Source organism: Rattus norvegicus, chromosome 16 (genome assembly GCF_036323735.1).
Source record: "Rattus norvegicus strain BN/NHsdMcwi chromosome 16, GRCr8, whole genome shotgun sequence".
Taxonomy (NCBI): Eukaryota; Metazoa; Chordata; class Mammalia; order Rodentia; family Muridae; genus Rattus; species Rattus norvegicus.
In genome coordinates this window covers 18,255,863-18,275,882 of record NC_086034.1, presented here as the reverse complement: position 1 = coordinate 18,275,882, position 20,020 = coordinate 18,255,863, and the positions used below count along the sequence as shown (strand labels likewise).

At 45.6% G+C, this 20,020-nt stretch overlaps 1 non-coding gene and 1 pseudogene across 1 annotated transcript; both read right to left on the bottom strand.

Annotated features, from left to right (window-relative positions):
- Positions 1 to 3,565: 3,565 nt before the first annotated feature.
- On the bottom strand, positions 3,566 to 9,490 carry Gapdhl1 (glyceraldehyde-3-phosphate dehydrogenase like 1; annotated as a pseudogene).
- A 1,525-nt stretch (positions 9,491 to 11,015) lies between these two features.
- On the bottom strand, positions 11,016 to 11,090 carry Trnaa-agc39 (transfer RNA alanine (anticodon AGC) 39). The gene has a single exon. It is a non-coding gene; the product is annotated as a tRNA-Ala (tRNA).
- Positions 11,091 to 20,020: the final 8,930 nt, after the last annotated feature.

The following is a 20,020-nucleotide window of genomic DNA, read 5'->3' as shown; positions in this document are numbered from 1 at the left end:
ACGTCAATAGAAGGACTGGCTCTAAACCTTGTACTTTTAAACTTTTTTTTTAAAGATTTTATTTATTTATTTATATGAGTACACTGTCGCTGTCTTCAGACACACCAGAAGAGGGCATCAGATCTCATTACAGATGGTTGTGAGCCACCATGTGGTTGCTGGGATTTGAACTCAGGACCTCTGGAAGAGCAGTCAGTGCTCTCAACCACTGAGCCATCTCTCCAGCCCACTTTTAAACTTTTAACAAACAGATTCTATACTAAAGCAAAGACAGGATTTTAGCTTAGTTACCAAATGAAATTATAACTGTACAACTCAATCTAGCTAATTCCTCCCTGTTAAATTACAACCATTTCTAAATTCTTCCTAAAAACAACCTTAGAATAACCGCTTTCGGTCCCCCAAAAGTCCAGGGAATTGGGGCGACGACTCCTCCATAATTCCTTCAAGCTGTACATGGGCGTTGAGATATCCTTGGGGGTAGAGGGTAGGAAGAATGAAGCAAATGCTGTAGCAGGATTTGTCCTGACTGGACCCAGCTGAAAGTTCTTGAGACCAGGATTCCAAGTAGGCACACTCTGTAAAATACAACCCTCAAGACAAAAGTTTAGAATCGAGATATCCTTTTTTTTTCATTTCTTTTTTTTTTTTTTTTTCGGAGCTGGGGACCGAACCCAGGGCCTTGCGCTTGCTAGGCAAGCGCTCTACCACTGAGCTAAATCCCCAACCCCTCGAGATATCTTTTTGTTTGATTCTCCTGAATCATTTTTTTCAGGCGGTCTACCTCTATCTAATCTGATCAGTATAACTCTGTGAGGTTTCCAGAGCCTAATCACACTTTTTAAAAGCACAAAGACAAAATCTTTCTCCCAAAATTCTGTGTTCCGTAGTCTGTAACCAGAAAAGCTTGTATCTTGCACTCTCTCCCAGGGTAATAATATAACCATAAAACTCAAAGTCACAACCATTATGAAGATTAAACAATTTTTTAAAAAGGAAGTACTAAACAATAGTGTTAAAATGAGCCTGATAGGCTTTTGTACTCTGTACTATCAGGAAATGAACACAAAATTTCCGTTAAGAGAATCTGGGCTTCCTGTTGTGATAATATCAAAAAGTAACCACAAACCCTCGCTAGTCAGCATCAACAAGCCATATGGCCTTTAGCGGGGTAATTCATAAAACAAACTGAACACCTTCTATCAATTCTAATACCAATAAGCAACGTATTATAAACTAGGACTGTAGCCCAAAATATAGCCATCTGTTAAGCTCTCTACCCGGAGCCACAGATTTTTATTTAACCTTAATAACTTCTATAATATATGCCCATATTCACTCTACCTTGTGTTACAGACATTTATCACAATTCTCTACTTGGAGTCAGTGACTAATTTTCCTTAAGTTCCGAACCATGGGTGAAAATACCCACGTGATTTGGGTAATCTCTATACTCTCCTTGAAAACAAACTTAATCACTTTAAATACCTGTAATTAAGAAGTAGCTTGTCTAACTAGGATTTCAATCCAAAATTCCCGTGGAGCCCACGTTAGAAGGAATATGAGTATCCCAAAAGACTCTAAACAACTTTCCTTAAAAAGCAGCTTTTAATCTCTAACTTTCTGAGCTGCCATTACTTATCACACAACAGGAGACCTACAGCCTGCCAGTACAGGCTCCTTTCCTGTTTCTTTGTTTAAATTCCCACCCTTAAGATATCACAAGACTGGGTTGGGGATTTAGCTCAGTGGTAGAGCGCTTGCCTAGGAAGCGCAAGGCCCTGGGTTCGGTCCCCAGCTCCGAAAAAAAGAAAAAGGAAAAAAAAAAAGATATCACAAGACTTAACATGGCACTGGCCTCCTCTTACTTAGAAAATAAAAACTTTCTCTCAGCTCTTAGGATTACTAGTGGATTCTTGCCTAGCACGTTGGCTCGCCATGTGTTGTTGTAAAATTATAAAAAATAAAATGCTGTCTTTTATCCCCCACTAGGTCTGTCACCTCAGTGCCCCAAGATATCTGCTGGATATCTTGCTAGAAGCACACATTCCAATTCTGTGGTAGCCCAGACTAGCCGCCCCACACTCCCTTACACTTAAATCTACACATGAAAAAACACACAACACAATAACCTTTGATCCAATTGATAAGATGTAATTGCCCGCCCAAACATACAAAACCCTGTACACATCCATCCCTTAAAAACATTCATAACAACCTGTAAAGGTGCAGCATGGAATCTTAACGTTAGCTGCCATATTGTCCCTGGCTACTCTCCTCTTCCTTCAAACTTTTCTCCTGCCCATCCTTCCTTCTTGTCCAATGGCAGGCCTCATTCTATCTTGTACCTGCCTCACCTGTGACATCATCCCACACTACTGTGCTGCCCAGGAGAAGTGGGGGAGAGGACCACTCTAGAATGCTGTGCCAGCAAGGGATGGGGCCAGCTTTCCCATACTCCTTATACTGGGGTCAGCTCAGCATAGCACTTGAACATCAACATGGTCATGGGCGCAGCCCAAACCAAGGACATCCTAACGGTTTTTAGTGGTAACATGAGCCACGGATCCAGATTGCCTGGCCCTTAGCACCAGCATGGGCTGGGACGTCACCATGACCTCAGGCGATGGGCCGGCTACTCATACCAGGTTGTTCCACTCCATTCTCCTACCTCTAGTTCTGCTTCTCTCTCGCCCCAACTCTCCATTATACACTTCTTCATCCTAGTGGCTCCTTATAGGCAGGCCATGTTGTGGGCAAGCCTCTGGGTGTCTTCTGCCCAACCTCGCTGGCGTGGCGGTGGGCAGGTCTTTGTTACTTTTTGAGAAGTGTGTTTTATTTTGAGGGCCGGGGAGATGGCTGAGTGGTGAAGAGGACTGCCTGCTCTCCCAGAGGACCCAGGTTCCATTCCCAGCAACCACATGGTGGCTCACAACCATCTGTCATGAGATCTGATGTTCTCTTCTGGTGTGTCTGAGACAGCTACAGTATACTCACATACATAAAATAAATAAATAATTCTTTTTAAGAAAAAATCCTCACTCCTGTGCTGGAGAACTTGACTCACTGAGCTGGTGTGGTCAGGTGGTGTCTCAACATTGGAGCTCCAGTAAGCAAGGCACAGTGAAGGACACCGCAGAAGTGTGCGCAAAGGAAAGCAGAAAAAGATTTGGGCCAGTGGTGACAAACTTTGACAAAAAGGGACAAGGTAATGGTGAAGTGTTTTTGCATGTATGTTTAGAGTTATGCTAAAATCTAGAGAAGGGAAGATAATTCTCATAGATGCTTTTAGTCTTTGGACCCCGACTAAAGAGGTTTATACCCTCAACATGAGAGAGAGAATGGGTTTGAGAAAAGCAGTCCTCCCTGACTATCTGGGGATGCTTTGGCAAAAGAGAAGGAAAATGAACGAAAGGGTTTTTTGGAGCTCTCCTAGGGACAGAAGGAGGTCTGGAGACGTCCTACCTTCTTGGCTCCTACTGGAGAAATGCTTATTTCTGGCTCTGTGTCCCTATCTTAGTCAGGGTTTCTATTCCTGCACAAACATCATGACCAAGAAGCAAGCTGGGGAGGAAAGGGTTTATTCAGCTTACACTTCCACATTGCTGTTCATCACCAAAGGAAGTCAGGACTGGAAACTCAAGCAGGTCAGGAAACAGGAGCTGATGCAGAGGCCATGGAGGGATGTTATTTACTGGCTTGCTTCCCCTGGCTTCCTCAGCCTGCTTTCTTTTTTTTTTTTTTTTTTTTTGGTTCTTTTTTTCGGAGCTGGGGACCGAACCCAGGGCCTTGTGCTTCCAAGGTAAGTGCTCTACCACTGAGCTAAATCCCCAGCCCCACTGAGCTAAATCCCCAGCCCCCTGCTTTCTTATAGAACCCAAGACCACCAGCCCGGGGATGTCACCACCCACAGTGGCCTGGGTCCTCCCACCTTGATCACTAGTTGAGAAAATGCCTTACAGCTGGGTCTCATGAGGGCATTTCCACAACTGAGGCTTCTTTCTCTGTGATAACTTCAGCGTTTGTCAAGTTGACACATAAACACATCACTATTAAGCCTCAACCCTTACTTTCCTATTCATCCCCAAGAACTAAATAACTTATGAGTCACACAGTCTTTACATAGTAAAAGTTCAATCCATTTAAAATATCCAATATCTTTTAAAATTCGAAGTCTCTTAACTGTGGACTCCACTAAAATACTTTTTTACTTCAAGAGGGGAAATATTAGGGCACAGTCACAACCTAAAGCGTACTCAAGCCCCAACCATCCAATGTTTGGGATCCATTCACGATCTTCTGGCCTCCTCCAAGGGCTTGGGTCACTTCTCCAGCTCTGCCCTTTGTAGCACACACCTTGTCTTATAGGTTCTAGATGCCTGTTCTCCACTGCTGATGCTGTTCTTGGTGGTCATCTCATGGTACTGGCCATTTCCAAAACGCTGCTGTCTTCTGCTGCAACTAGGTTTCACCAATAGCTTCTCACAGGCTCTTTTCATGGTGCCAAGGCTCAATTCCTTTGCCTGACCCCTTCAGTCCTGGGCCATCAATTGCAACTGAGGGTGCACCTTCACCAATGGCCTTCTCTGGCCTCTCACAGTGCCCAGCCTCAGCTGCTCTTCATGACCCCTTCATGCCTTCAAAACCAGTACCACCTGGGCGACTCTTACACACGGCCAAGTCCAGCCACAGCATGAGGTACAACCTTGACATCTCTGAAACACATCCTTTTTGTGTTCTCAGAAACACTTTCCATATTTCACCTCAGTGATGCTGGTCTCTTCTTAATCACCACTAATTTCTTAGCTCCAGCTGACCAGCATCAATAGTCCCAGTAACTCGAAGGTTCGCTTTAGTAGTTCTGGTATCTTGTTAATCACAGATGACTCTTCAGCCCCAGCTAACCAAAACCACAGAATCTTCACAATCAAAACAACATGGCCCGGATAAGAGTCTTCCCTCTGAAATTTCACAAGCCAGGCCTCCATGTTCTGCACTGTTCTCATCTTCCAAGCTCCTACAGAAGCTCTTAACATCCCAATACCTCTTCTAGCTTAAAGTTCCACACAGTCCTCCCCAAAACATAGTCTGGTACCAATTTGTCTTAGTCAGGGTTTCTATTCCTGTACAAACATCACGACCAAGAAGCAAGCTGGGGAGGAAAGGGTTTATTCAGCTTACACTTCCACATTGCTGTTCATCACCAAAGAAGTCAGGACTGGAACTCAAGCAGGTCAGGAAGCAGGAGCTGATACAGAGGCCATGGAGGATGTTACTTACTGGCTTGCTTCCCCTGGCTTGCTCAGCTTCCCCCCCGCCCCCTTTTCTTTTTTTCGGAGCTGGGGACCGAACCCAGGGCCTTGTGTTTGCTAGGCAAGCGCTCTACCACTGAGCTAAATCCCCAACCCCTCAGCTTGCTTTCTTATAAAACCCAAGACCACCAGCCCAGGGGTGGCACCACCCACAGTGGCCTGGGTCCTCCCACCTTGATCACTAATTGAGAAAATGCCTTACAGCTGGATTTCATAAAGGCATTTCCACAATTGAGGCTCCTTTTTCTGTGATAACTCCAGCTTGTGTCAAGTTGACACACCAAACTAGCCAGTACAGTCCCTTAGGTGGGATAGCTGGGTCCCTTTGGTGGGACATCATCTACTTCTCTTCCCTCTCTGCCCTTGGTGCACCAATCTGTCCATGTCTGTCAATTTTTCTCTGCGTTTTGTTGCTTATATTGTTCTGTGTTTCATGTTAAAATATGGTTAAAACTTTATCTGCTGGTTGTTCACCCCTTGATTTAGTTTTAACTAGTTTCAAATTAATTAATTAATTAATAAGCAGTCTCAATTGGCCTTTGGGGCCCCACACCTGTCTAGGAGTCTTGCATAGCTGGAGAAGACCTGGGAGGGGCTGATTGTCTGCGCAAGCCCATCTTAAAGGGGCCCGCAGCTTCTCTCAGCTTCTATAGTAAGGGAGCTGATGGTTGTTGCTCTTGGAAAAATCTCTGACTGTTTATTGGGTTCAGCAGGTGACAAGGTACTCCTCTCTTGAAATTACAGCTAGGGGGGATGGGGATTTAGCTCAGTGGTAGAGCGCTTGCCTAGCAAGCTCAAGACCCTGGGTTCGGTCCCCAGCTCTGGAAAAAAAAAAAGAAAAAGAAAAAGAAAAAGAAATTACAGCTAGGAAGAGTAAGAACTTCATCTGGTTTAAATAAGTAGATGTGTACAGCCAGTTTATTTTTGTTTCTGATGGTTTTAAATGTATAAATATGCTCTACACGTCTTGGTTATAGATTATTGGCTTATAAGTTATTGGGTATGATTAAAAACTTGTAACATTGGGCTGGAGAGATGGCTCAGTGGTTAAGAGCACCCGACTACTCTTCAGAGGTCCTGAGTTCAATTCCCAGCAACCACATGGTGGCTCACAACCATCTGTAAAGAGATCCGATGCCCTCTTCTGGTGTATCTGAAGAGAGCTACAGTGTACTTATATATAATAAATGAATAAATCTTTAAAAAAAAAAAAAAACCTTGTAACATCAGGAACAGAAAGTTGGCTTAAAACTGGTAACTCGGGGTTAGAGGCATTCAGAACACCACGTGGCCTGAGCCTACCCAGGTCTCTAAAGGTACCTGTAAATCAAGTAATATTTTATGTAATTCTTATCCTAGTAACCAGACTTATAAAAGATAGGATTTAGGGCAGTCTCTTCGGTGAGGTATTGGAGGCTGCACCCTCATGTGTTCCTGAGCAGGAACTGACAGCCAGCCTTTGTAGCACGGGGCTGGCTGATGCACTTGGTGTTGATTTTGGAGAGACTGGATTGTTTGGAGGTTCAGTTTTACTTTCCAAGGTTGCGGTTGTGCCCTGGTGTTGCAAGGGAAGTTAGAGTTAAGCTGCCAGTGTCCCATTGGCTGCAGTTTGCAGCTCAATCACAGGCTCAGGATTTTAACACACACACACATATTTGTAATTATGAAAAACTCAGGCAGGTGGAGATTGTGGCGGGGCTTTTGAAGGGGTTGACGAGGCTTTGGAACTTGTGTGGGCATTGCAGCCTGGCTTGCCTACTCCAGCTGCCATCCCAGGAAATGCCTACAGAATTATTATGGATTTGGAGGATTGGTTTTATGCTGTTCCTTTGCATCCTGGTGACTGTAAAAGGTTTGCATTTAGTGAGCTTGCTTGTAATTTTGGAGAGCCCATGAAGCAATATCATTGGAAAGTTTTGCTTCGGAGAATGACTAATAGCCCCACATAATGTAAAAAATATTTGTCTCTGCTTCAATACAAGAAGTTAGGACTTAAAAAAAAAAAGAAGTTAGGATGTTGACTCTTCCAGGGTATATAATTCATTATATGGGTGGTGTTTTATCAGCTGATCCCTCTGAAGGAGTTTTTACTACAAACCTTTGCTCTTACACAACGAGCTTTAAAATCTTGGGGATAAGTCGTTGCTCCAGAGAAGATTCAAAGGCAATATCTTTTCCAATATTCGAGACATCAGTGACATCCTAAACGAATTGTGGCACAGAAATTTCAAATAAGAAAAGATAGTTTACTTACTTTAAATGATTTTCAAACATTGTTAGATGTTACTTGGTTGAGACCACATCTTAAGCTTACCACAGGCGAACTCAAACCTCTGTTTGATATTCTCAGGGGGGCTGCAATCCTAATTCCCCTCGACAATTAACTGATGAGGGACGAAGAGCTTTGCAGAAAGTGGAGGACGCTATTAGCCAACAACAGATACATTATGGAGACTTGACCAATGGTCGGTGGTTTGTATTCTTGCTACTCTTTCCTGAGCCCACGGGAGTTCTTTGGTAAAAGAGACTATTAATGTGGACTCATTTTTTTCGTCTCCAAGTAAAGTTTCAACAGGCTATTATGAAGCTGTTGCTGTGTTAATACAGAATTGTAGGATAGAATCACTGAAGTATTTGATGAAATATTTATTCTTTATTCCAAACAGCAATTAAATTGGCTATTGCAGAATACTGATATTTAACCTATTGCAAAAATTTTCAGGCAAAATCGTTAATTATTATCGAAAAGACAAGTTACAATTTTCCTTTATGGATGCTTTTGTATTTCCTGTAAATTTACGCATGCAGCCCATAGAAAATTCAATTACTGTATTTACAGATGTCTCATCTAATGAGAAGGCAGCATATGTAATTGGATCTCAAGTTTTTGTTTTTTTTAAGTGGGTGCAGCGAACTTTATTGGTGGTATTCAAGAGAGAAGGGAGGGCTCCCCAGGCCCCTCCTGTTATTATGGGGTCTGGAATGGAATTGTGAGGGAGATGCTCAGTGTTGGGGGCTGAGTTGGGATGGGGACTCTTCAGCAACTGAGGGCCTCTCTCTTGCTCTCAGTATCCTTGCTGGGCTGGGGTGGGTGGTCCAGGGTTTCTTACTCCTTGGAGGCCATGTAGGCCATGAGATCCACCACCCTGTTGCTGTAGCCATATTCATTGTCATACCAGGAAATGAGCTTTAAAAGTTGTCATTGAGAGCAATGCCAGCCCCAGCATCAAAGGTGGAAGAGTGGGAGTTGCTGTTGAAGTCGCAGGAGACAACCTGGTCCTCAGTGTAGCCCAGGATGCCCTTTAGTGGGCCCTCGGACGCCTGCTTCACCACCTTCTTGATGTCATCATACTTGGCAGGTTTCTCCAGGCAGCATGTCAGATCCATAATGGATACATGGGGGGTAGGAACACAGAAGGCCATGCCAGTGAGCTTCCCGTTCAGCTCTGGGATGACCTTGCCCACAGCCTTGGCAGCACCAGTGGATGCAGGGATGATGTTCTGGGCTGCCCCACGGCCATCGTGCCACAGCTTTCCAGAGGGGCCATCCACAGTCTTCTGAGGGGCAGTGATGGCATGGACTGTGGTCATGAGCCCTTCCACGATGCCAAAGTTGTCATGGATGACCTTGGCCAGGGGGGCTAAGCAGTTGGTGGTGCAGGATGTATTGCTGACAATTTTGAGGGACTTGTCATATTTCTCATGGTTCACACCCATCACAAACATGGGGGCATCAGCGGAAGGGGTGGAGATGATGACCCTTTTGGCCCCACCCTTCAGGTGAGTCCCAGCCTTCTCCATGGTGGTGAAGACACCAGTAGACTCAACGACATACTCAGCACCAGCGTCACCCCATTTGATGTTAGCAGGATCTCGTTCCTGGAAGATGGCGATGGGCTTCCCATTCTCAGCCTTGACTGTGCCGTTGAGCTCGCCATGGGTAGAGTCATACTGGAACATGTAGACCATATAGTTGAGGTCAATGAAGGGGTCGTTGATGGCAACAATCTGCACTTTGTCAGAAGAGAAGGCAGCCCTGGTAACCAGGCGCCCAATACGGCCAAATCCATTTACACCGATCTTCACCATCTTGTCTATGAGACGAGGCTGGCACTGCACGAGAAGATGCGGCTGTCTCTGGAACAGGGAGGAGCAGAGAGCCGGATCACAAGTTTATTCTCTTGATTCCCCCCCCCCCCCCCCGCTTCAGCACAGACTATTCAACAGTAGCCACTGTTTTTGAAACGTTGAAAAATCAAGCTTTTAATCTGTATACTGACTGTTGGTATTCTGTCTAAGCTCCACCCCCACAGCTACCTGGCAACAGCCAGGTATGCTCCGCCCCACAGTTGCCAGGCAACAGCCTGCTGTGCCTGACTATAAAGAGGGCTGCTTGTTCCACTCCTCATTCTCTTCCTCTCTTCTCTTCTCTGCTCTCTTGCCCTCTCCCCCCTCCCCCTCCTCTCCCCATCCCCCTTCCCTCTACGTGCTCACGGCCGGCCTTTACTTATCCCCTTCTACTCTTCTTCTCTCATTAAACCTCTCCACATGGAACCATTTTGGCTTGGTCCAGATTCAAGCTGAGATTTAAACTCCAACAATGGTGGCCCATACCTGATATTTGATCTCCCTGTGACTACCTGGCTGCTCCACCCTACCCTGCCCTGCCGCTGAGAGCTGGCGAACCGGCAACCGACGGAGGGGTGGAGGATAGGCCCTTCCCACTGCCTGCCTCCACCACTTGGCATGGGCCGCACGTTGCATGTTCTCGTACGCGGCTATGGCAGGGAGGGACCGGGAGAAATGGGTGCTGCTTCTACACGCACCACACGAATTCGATCGCAGCTGCTGCCTCTGCTATACCATCTATGCCATCTGACCACCACCGCCACCGGCTGGCTGCTGTGGTACTCAGGACTCCCACCACGTGAGTTGCTGCTTCAGCTAGTGCACATGCAAACTTCTGCGTGAGCCACTGCCCTCCACGGTCCACTACCCGGTGCTAGCTCTTGCCACGTGGGTCACTTAGACAGGCCTTCATCAACCACATGGTCCCTCTCCTGCTACTAGACTGCAGCTACAATTTCTGCACAAACACCGGCAGACTAGTAGGTCTATTCTGGTTGGCAAGGAGGACCCTGGATTTCCCAGATAGGGCCTGGCCAGCCTTTATGGGATAAAGGAACCTCCTAGCTAACATACGAGATAGGACTTTGATCATTGGGCAAAGATTCCCTCAAAAGCAATTCCTCGTTCCCCTCCCCTCTGGGCTCTCACAGCTGATTGCAAAATCCCAGGCCTGGGTAGGAACGCTTTCTGGCCAGTCCGGACTCGCCCTGTATGGCCTCCAGGAATCTAAGTGACGACTCAGACACCTGGCCTGGCAGAATACTCTTGTCATCAGTAATTCCTCCTGGGATGCTGGTACGAATAACTCAATTACTCAATAACTTCCCCCAATGGGCAATTCGATGTCTTCGAACGTACCTCCAGATTATGTGATCTGGAGAATTTCAAACTCTAAAACCAATGCCTCATCTGAGGACATCAAATTGGTACACCTATGCAATAATGTTTGGGCCCAGCATTCATTAGGTAATGGTTCAAAATGGCTGCATAACGACATATTAAATTCCTCAATTTTATGGGATCTTCCAGCAGTTTGTTAAATGGAAGGAGGTTCTTTTTTTTTTTTTTTTTTCTTTTTGGAGCTGGGGACCGAACCCAGGGCCTTGTGCTTGCTAGGCAAGCGCTCTACCACTGAGCCAAATCCCCAAACCCCAGATTTCACAGTCTTTTCCAGAGTGCTCACGCTGCCACCCGTGTGCCAGTGCCTCAGCTGCGCACGCCTGTGCACACGCACTCGTGCAAGGAGAGCCCTTGCAGTACAGATTAGCTATTCCCAAACCTGGCTGCGCTCAGTGTCACAGGCTTAAATCTGCCCAGTCACGGTCTCACACATGACACGGTTTCCTTATTCTTTTTCTCTATTTACAAAACCTGTCAAAGTTATTTAAGATTTTCATTCCTACCCTGTCTTGACATATAGTCCTTACCCATAATTTACTTTCTGAGGAACCGGGAGAGTTTGGGAGCAGATGAGAATTCATGCAGATGAGATCCATCAAACAGATGGAGCATACCCAATTAGATCTGAGGCAGGACCTGACCAAGATCCCCCGATAGAATTATAATTCCACAGGTGGTGTTTCAGCCAGAGGTAGATTCATGACCTGTCTCCTGGACGGTCTTTACAGGACAGTCTTTTTTTTTTTTTTTTTTCTCTCCATCTTTATTAACTTGGGTATTTCTTATTTACATTTCAATTGTTATTCCCTTTCCCGACAGGACAGTCTTAAAACCAGTGAATTTTGAGACACTGCAATAGGTCATTTAGGAATAACAGGGAAACCCATCCCAATTTTTAGAACAACTTACAAAGGCTTTATTGCAATACACTAATCTAGACCCTGAAAACTCAGAAGGTAAGCAACTTCTGATGACCTATTTCTTGTCCCAGAACTACCCCGACCTAAAAGACAACCTACTTAAAAAGCTAGAGAGAGAACCCGGAACTCCACAGGCAGAGGTTTTGGCGCTGGCCTTTAAAGTGTACCATGGGAAAAATGAGAAGGCTCCCAGACAAAAATACCATATGCAGGCAAAGGCTGTCCGACTAGCCTCAGCCACTGCCTGGAGTCCTGGTCTTCTAAGGCTAAGAGACCACCAGGCTCCTGCTACAGATGTGGTCAACAAGGTCACTGGGCAAGGGCTTGCCCTAACTTCTGCAAGCCAAGGGGGTATGATCTAGCTGCTATCAAGAGGGACACCAGACTGTTGATTGCCCTCATGTTGGGCAGGACAGGGGGACAACACATCCAGATAACCCTCCAGTGGATCTCCTAAGCTTGGTTATGGATGACTGAAGGGGCTTGAGTTTCCTGGACCTGACCACTGCCATCACCAGCAAAACCCTGGATAACCATCATGGTATGTGGGCAGCCCATCTCCTTCTTCTAGGACACTGAGGCCACTTACACAGTCCTAATAGAGGTTTGGGGACCCACTTCTCTTTCCTGTTTCCCTTATTGTTGGGATGGGGAGCAACCTTACCTTCCTCACCAAACCCCACTGCTTAGTTACAGTTTTAGGGGTGTACCTCTCACCCATTCCTTTTTGGTGATGCCAACATGCCCTGTCCTCCTTTTGGGACGGGATCTTCTAGCTAAGCTTGGAGTCTCATTTCCTTTGCTCCACCCATTTGCCCAAACCCAAGCTCTCCAGCAGCCCTCTGCTCCCTCTAGCCAGCCAACCTACTAACATGGACATGTGGCTTCCTTTGCCAGCTTCTCAGGGACACCCCCAAGTCTGGAAGGTCCAGAACCCCTCTGTTGCTAGAAAGTCTTTCCAAATAGGATCTGGAAACTGCTTTCTCTGTCTGTCTTTTGTTGTGGCAAACTGTTTTAAGACATCCAGGACATGTTCTGTAGGACAAATTCTTCCTTCTGCTCCACAAAAAGCTTATCTTAAAGAGTGTTCATGGGTTGGGGATTTAGCTCAGTGGTAGAGCGCTTGCCTAGCAAGCGGAAGGCCCTGGGTTTGGTCCCCAGCTCCGAAAAAAAAGAAAAAAGAAAAAAGAAAAAAGAAAAAGGAAAAAAGAAAAAAGAAAAAAGAAAAAAAAAGAGTGTTCATGTTGTTAACTCATATTATCTCCTTTGTTAACTTATAGGCTACAGGAAATCCACTCAGACCTACCTCTCATGGACCAAATGGACGCCACCCAGATAGGCCATCTGCCTAAAGTTCCCACTTACTACCTGTTCCAAAGGGTGGGATTCCTCTGGGTTTCAAATGTACATCTAAGAAAAAGAAAAAAAAGCCTCCTCCCAAAAAAATTCTTTCTCCCAAATGCACTTAATCTCATTCTCTACCTATAATAAATGTGTGTGTGTGTGTGTGTGTGTGTGTGTGTGTGTGTGTGTGTGTGTGTGTGTAGTGCGCGCACGCTCATGCGTATGAGAATCTTGTCAAGTCCAGGCGCTTGCTACATCTAGGACAGCTCCAGAGAAGCGACCTCCAGATGTTCCAATCTCCTCTCACAGACACAGACGCTTCTATTGGATCTGTTCCTTCTGACCTATCCTCAGGTGGTTCCACAGACCCTGGACAACAAGGAAACAGCCAACTCTAAGACTGGACAAACATGCCATACCCATGTTTCTAGGTTCTCTAGAGACATGTCGCCCCAAAGCAAGTAGGAAGTAGTCAGAGTCCTGCTCTGCCATCGCCTCTAATTTTTCTTTTTTAATTAAACCAAAATGGGAGAATGTTGTTAATCTGTCTAAGCTCCACCCCCACAGCTACCTGGCAACAGCCAGCTATGCTCCGCCCCACAGCTGCCTAGCAACAGCCAGCTATGCTCCGCCCCACAGCTGCCTAGCAACAGCCAGCTGTGCCTGACTATAAAGGGGCTGCTTGCCCCTTCCTCATACTCTTCCTCTCTTCTCTGCTCTCTTGCCCTCTTCTTCTTTGTCTCTCCTCTCCCCATCCCCCCTCCCTCCACGTGCTCATGGCTGACCTTTACTTATCCCCTCTTCTACTCTTCTCTCATTAAACCTCTCCACCTGGAACCATGTTGGTTTGGTGTGTTCTGTCTGGACACGAGCCAAGATTTAAACCCCAACACTGATAGCCAATATATAGCTCATGGTTTACAATTGCTTGAAACTGTTCCTTTTTTTTTTTTTTAGATACTGGTAATTCTTTTTTTTTTTTTTTCCTTTTTTCAGAGCTGGGGACTGAACCCAGGGCCTTGCGCTTGCTAGGCAAGCGCTCTACCACTGAGCTAAATCCCCAACCCCGATACTGGTAACTCTTAAATTTTGCAATTACTTATACAGATACAACTGAATTTAAGAGGACGTACTGTTCCTTAACTTTAAAGGACATTTAGGAGCTCATACTGGGTTGCCCAGAATCCTTAGTGAGGGCACTGCCACAGCAGATTTGTATACTAGGAAGATTATGGGCCTTACCCAGGAACAGTCAGCCAAACAATCTATTCTTTACATCATCAAAATAGTAATAGTTTGAGACAACAACTTGGTATTTCCGAAGAATGTACAAATCAAATTGTAAAGACTCATCCTGAATGTCCTCAGTTTCTACCTATACCACATAATGGTGTTAATCCTCAAGGACTTGTACATCATAAATTATGGCAAATGGATCTTACTCATATTTCTGGTTTGGGAAAATTAAAATATCTACTTGTAACTATTGATACCTCTCAGACTTTCTAGTTGCAACTGCTTTAACAGAGAAGCAACTAAAAATGTAATTAGTCATTGTCTGTGTTGTCTTCTATGCTTGGTGTTCCAAATCTGAAAACAGATAATGGAACTGGAGAGTGCAGTCATTTGAGATGTTTTGTGAACAATTTAATGTTACCCACATTACTGGGATTCCCTATAATTCTCAAGGACAAGGTATTGTGGAACTTAAAAAAAATCCTCATAAAATAAAAAAGGGGTAGTTAGATCCCTATACACCACACAATTAAATCATGTTCTATTTATTTTAAAATTTGGATGCTAAGGAACTCGGAGTGTCCATGGCACCCTACAACTCAGCATACTGATGCCTAGGTGATGTGGAAGGATCCACATATTGGCATATGGCACGGTCCTGATCAGGTATTTAATATGGGGAAGAGGGCATGTTTGTGTTTTTTCTACAGGATACTGAAGGAGTGTGCTAGCTGCCAGAGTGACTGGTGAAACACGCTGATGCTGGGACAAAGAATGATGCTGACTGTGAGCTTGCTGATGGCCCTGACAATGGTGACTGGGAAGCTGTATTGGACGCATGTTCCTGACCCACCATCCCAGATTGGACGAGCTGCCTTGCTCCCAGCTTTCAGACCTTGTGGGACAGGGAACATGGAGACCGGAAACTACCTTCAAAAACTTAAAAAGAGGGGTTGGGGATTTAGCTCAGTGGTAGAGCGCTTGCCTAGCAAGCACAAGGCCCTGGGTTCGGTCCCCAGCTCAGAAAAAAAGAAAAAAAGGAAAAAAAAACTTAAAAAGAGGAGTTATAATGACTCTTCTTTCCTTTAATATAACCAGCTATTCTGACTCCATCATGGACTGGTCTGGAAACCAATCCAATATTGGAATTGATGGTCTTCCTTTGGAAGGCTGGTTCTGGGCGATTTCAGAGACAGATTTGGACGTTAGCTGCAGTTCTTGATGGAGATATGTCAGCAGCAGACAAAACTGGGACAGGAGCTGGACTTCGAACAAGCGTTAAGGCTCCCAATCTTTTACTAATTGGTCATGTTAAAATTACTTTTGTTTCTTCCACAGTATTTAATGTAAGTTGTATTGATTGTACACTTCCTAATTGTGTTCAAGTATTGAAATCCGGCATGTCTGTTGGTGGGTCACCAACCAGCTTTTGTTTTATTGTCTGTAAGTACTGCAGGACCTTGGTATTCTGAGAAAGGCTTGCAAGCACTGGAAGAAGTGAGTCAGGCTTTAAACAGAAGCAAGAGGGTAGTGGGCTTGATTACTGCCGATCTAGCAGCTTTAATTAATACATTAATAGCTAGCACCATTGCTTCTGCAATTGCTCTCACACATGAAGTTACGACAGCTACTTTTGTTAATCATTTAGCAAAAAAATGTTACTAATGCTCTGAGTACTCAAGAGAATTCAGATAGGCATTTTGCTGTTCTTATTGATACTATTGAAATTACTGGAGAGGTTCAGAGTTTAATAGGAAGAAGCCATCTCGAGTGTCATGCTAAATAATGATGGATTTGTGTTACTTCTAAAATTTACCATGATAGTCACTATAATTGGGAAATAGTTTAAGGACACTTGCAGGGTGTTTAGCATAATTGTAATACCTGGATGTTTTAACTTTACATGGTGAGACTATGGATTTAAAAAATGCTGCTTTGGGGGTTGGGGATTTAGCTCAGTGGTAGAGCGCTTGCCTAGCAAGTGCAAGGCCCTGGGTTTGGTCCCCAGCTCCGAAAAAAAGGAAAAAAAAATGCTGCTTTGCAGAGCTTTGACGCTGCAGATATTGTTGATAAAAGTTTTCATGGCCTGAGGTCAATATTTCCATCTTGGTCAAGCTTCAAGAGTGACATATAGCTTGATCATGCTAGCCCTTCTTGTCCTGGAAATGCTTTTATTCCTGCCCATTGTGATAAAGCTTGCCTTTAACAATGTCAATATGTAGGACTGGAGAGATGGCTCAGTGGTTAAGAGAACCAACTGCTTTTCCAGAGGTCCTGAGTTCAATTCCCAGCAACCACATGGTGGCTCACAGCCATCTATAAATGAGATCTGATGCCCTCTTCTGGTGTGTCTGAAGACATGTACAGTGTACTCATACATAATAAATGAATAGATCTTAAAAAAAAAAAAAACAAAGGGGGTTGGGGATTTAGCTCAGTGGTAGAGCGCTTGCCTAGCAAGCGCAAGGCCCTGGGTTCAGTCCCCAGTTCCGGAAAAACAAACAAACAAACAAACAAACAAAAATGTCAATATGTTGGTGGCCACAGTATGTGGCTTGAAACTAAAAATGGACCCCCATACAGAGTTATTATTTTAACAGGCTGGCAGTCAGAGATGAGTAAGTTCTGCACAGAGCCTTACCAGTCTCAGACAGAAGGGCATTGCTTCTGACAATGCATATTCTACAATGGGTAAGGAAGGCAGTCTTGTCAGAACAACCTAAGACAGGTGCAATCCTTTTTATGAAATAAAAAAGGGGGCGATGTGGAGAGCTCTTGCGAATTTGACATTGGGCCAGGGCAGGGAAGTTAGCTCAGAGAGGAGTCTGATTTGGGGTCAGAACAAAGAGGTAGGCTTCAAGCAAGAATATGACTTTGGGCTAGGACAGTGACGTAAGCTCAGGTATCTTGGTCATCCTGAGAAGCCACTAGAAGCAGTGATCACAAGGCTTTGTTTATTGCCTTGCTCCTTCCTTAACCTAGATCTGACCGTATTACTTGCATGTAATTAAAATGGTATAAATACAGACTGGGAAAAATAAACCCACCTCAGCCTCAGAACTGATCGGAGTCATCTTACAGTGTTGTCTAATCATCCTTTTTTCTTTTTAATCCTCCCTCCTGTGCTGGAGAACCTCTTGGCTAACTTGGTCAAAAGAGAGAGAATGGAGTCTGCAGAGGTGGCTCAGTGGTCTAAACTTTTGTCTTAGTTTGGGTTTTAGTGCTGCGAACAGACACCACGACCAAGGCAACTTTTATAAGAACATTTAATTGGGGCTGGCTTACAGGTTCAGAGCTTCAGTCCATTATCATCAAGGCAGGAATAAGGCAGTATCCAGGCAGGCATGGTGCAGAGGAGCTGAGAGTTCTATATCTTTGTCTGGAGGCTGATATAGAGTACTGGCTTCCCGACTAGAGAAGGATCTTAAAGCCCAGGCCCACAGTGGCACACCTACTCCAACATGGCCACACCTTCTAATGGTGCAACTTTTTGGGCTGAGCATATACAAACTATCACACTCCACTCCCTGGCAAGGCATATTCAAACCATGACAACTGTTTTGGCAGAAGATCTGAGTTTACTTCCGGGAAAGCAGCTCCAAGGACCCAGCGTCCTCTCTAGCTGGGTAGTGGTGGCTCACGCCTTTAATCCCAGCACGTAGGAGGCAGAGCAGGAGGATGTGTGAGTTTGAGGCCAGCCTGGTCTACAGAGTAAGTTCCAGGACAGTCAGGGCTGCTGCCCCAGCCTGCAGGGTAGTCAGCGGAGGTTGAGGACCGCCTAGGAGAGAATGGGGAACAAGAGACTCGAAGAAGGATGCCAAGACAAGAGTCTGATCAAGGTGACAAATTTATTTTTTTCCCAAGGCTGAATTTATACCATAGCAGGGGTAACAGAGGGAGGGGGGAGTAAGAAACATTTACGAAGTTTAAGGACCCAGTACTTGTGTGGTCAGCTGATGTCAGCAGGATGTTGGTTTCTCAGAAAGGGCACAGGTTTGTCGTATCACTGAGCATCCTGACCACCAGATATGTATTAGTCTTCTGCAGCTGGCTAGGGATTTTCCATGAACCCAGTCATACTTAACTCTAAGTATACTATTAACATCAATAATGGCAGGTTTTAAGGGCATCACTCCCAACAGGCTGCTCAGAAAAACCCTGCCTCGAAAACCCAAAAATAAATAAATATAAACAATAAGAATAAATATTTTAAAATGCAGAAGCAAGCAGGGCGTGTTGGCGCACGCCTCTGGTCCCAGAAATTGGAAGGCAGAAACAGGTGGATCTCTTTGAGTTGAAGGCTAGCCTGGTCTACATAGTGGCCAGAGCTATGTAATGAAGCCTGTATCAAAAACAAACAAATCCAGTTCTATCGGAGGAAAAAAATGTCCCTTCATCCTGAGTGTTTGCATTTTGTCTAGGCTCCGCCCCACAGTTACCTGGCAACAGCGAGGTGTTCCTGACTCACTATAAAAGGGGCTGCTTGCCCCCTCCTCTGTTCTCTTGATCTTGCTCCCTTATCCTTTCCCCCTCTCTCCCCAGTCCCCTCCCCACTCTCTCTCTCCACCTTCTCATGGCTGGCCTCTACTCCTCTTCTCTCTCTCTCTCTCTCTCTCTCTCTCTCTCTCTCTCTCTCTCTCTCTGCCTTTCTCTGTCTCTACTATCCCCTCAACTCCCCTCTCCATACCCTAAATAAACTCTATTCTATAGTATACCATTGTGGTGTTGTTATCTCAGGGGGAGGGGATACCTCAACCTGGGCCAGCACTGGCACCGCCTTCTCCCACACCACACCACACCGCCACCAAACATATCCCTGGCTTCCCATTCACAACACTGAATCCTCATTATGCAAACTGTGCTTCACAAGGCTAGGAAACGTAATCTCTCTGTATACCAGTGCTGGCGTTGGCCACACAGTTTCAGTCCTGAAGAGAACCCTTGACTGAATGTGGTCTGCCCTGTATGTCCTCCCAGGATCCCCCCACCCCCGGAAACTGGTCATATCCTCCACCATAGAAACAGGCATTCAGTCAAAGCTCAGTGGCATAGCCCTACCACCCATCTTTTAGGAAGGTGAGGCAGGAGTTTTGACACAAATCCGGAGGAAGGCTGTGCTACACAGCCAGCTGGCAGGAATGAGGAAGCAAGCGTCATGGCAAAAGCAGACACATGATGACGCTGACTGCCAGTGACCCTCTTGTCTCCCCAGGGATTTAGAGATTCACCTGAACATTGCCAGCCTCTAATTCCGAGACAGGTCACTTCAGAGAGCCAGGGTCATCGGAGGTACATTCTGGGGAATGGTCACAAACGCCTAACCTGTGTGTCACATAGCTGGCTGAGAGTCACACTACGGCCACTGCTGGGACAAGCCCCTCATTGCAGGACAACTACATAAGTCCTCTTGGGAGGTGGTGGAAGATTACTGCCCCCCCCCCTTACTCCTCGGAGGCTAGGCAGACATCAAGGACGCTTCCTGGTGGAGGGGAGCTGGTCGGCTGCTTCAGGCTTTCTGGGAGGCCGGGAGCCCCTACGCTGGCTCCACAAAGTAACAAATATTTGGAAATGACCGGAGTCAAATTTGGGTCGCAATCAGGGCGTGGCTGAAAAATCTGCAGAAGTGCGCAACCTACTTCCCACACTGCCAATCTGTCGCCTGCAGTCACGCCCGTTAAA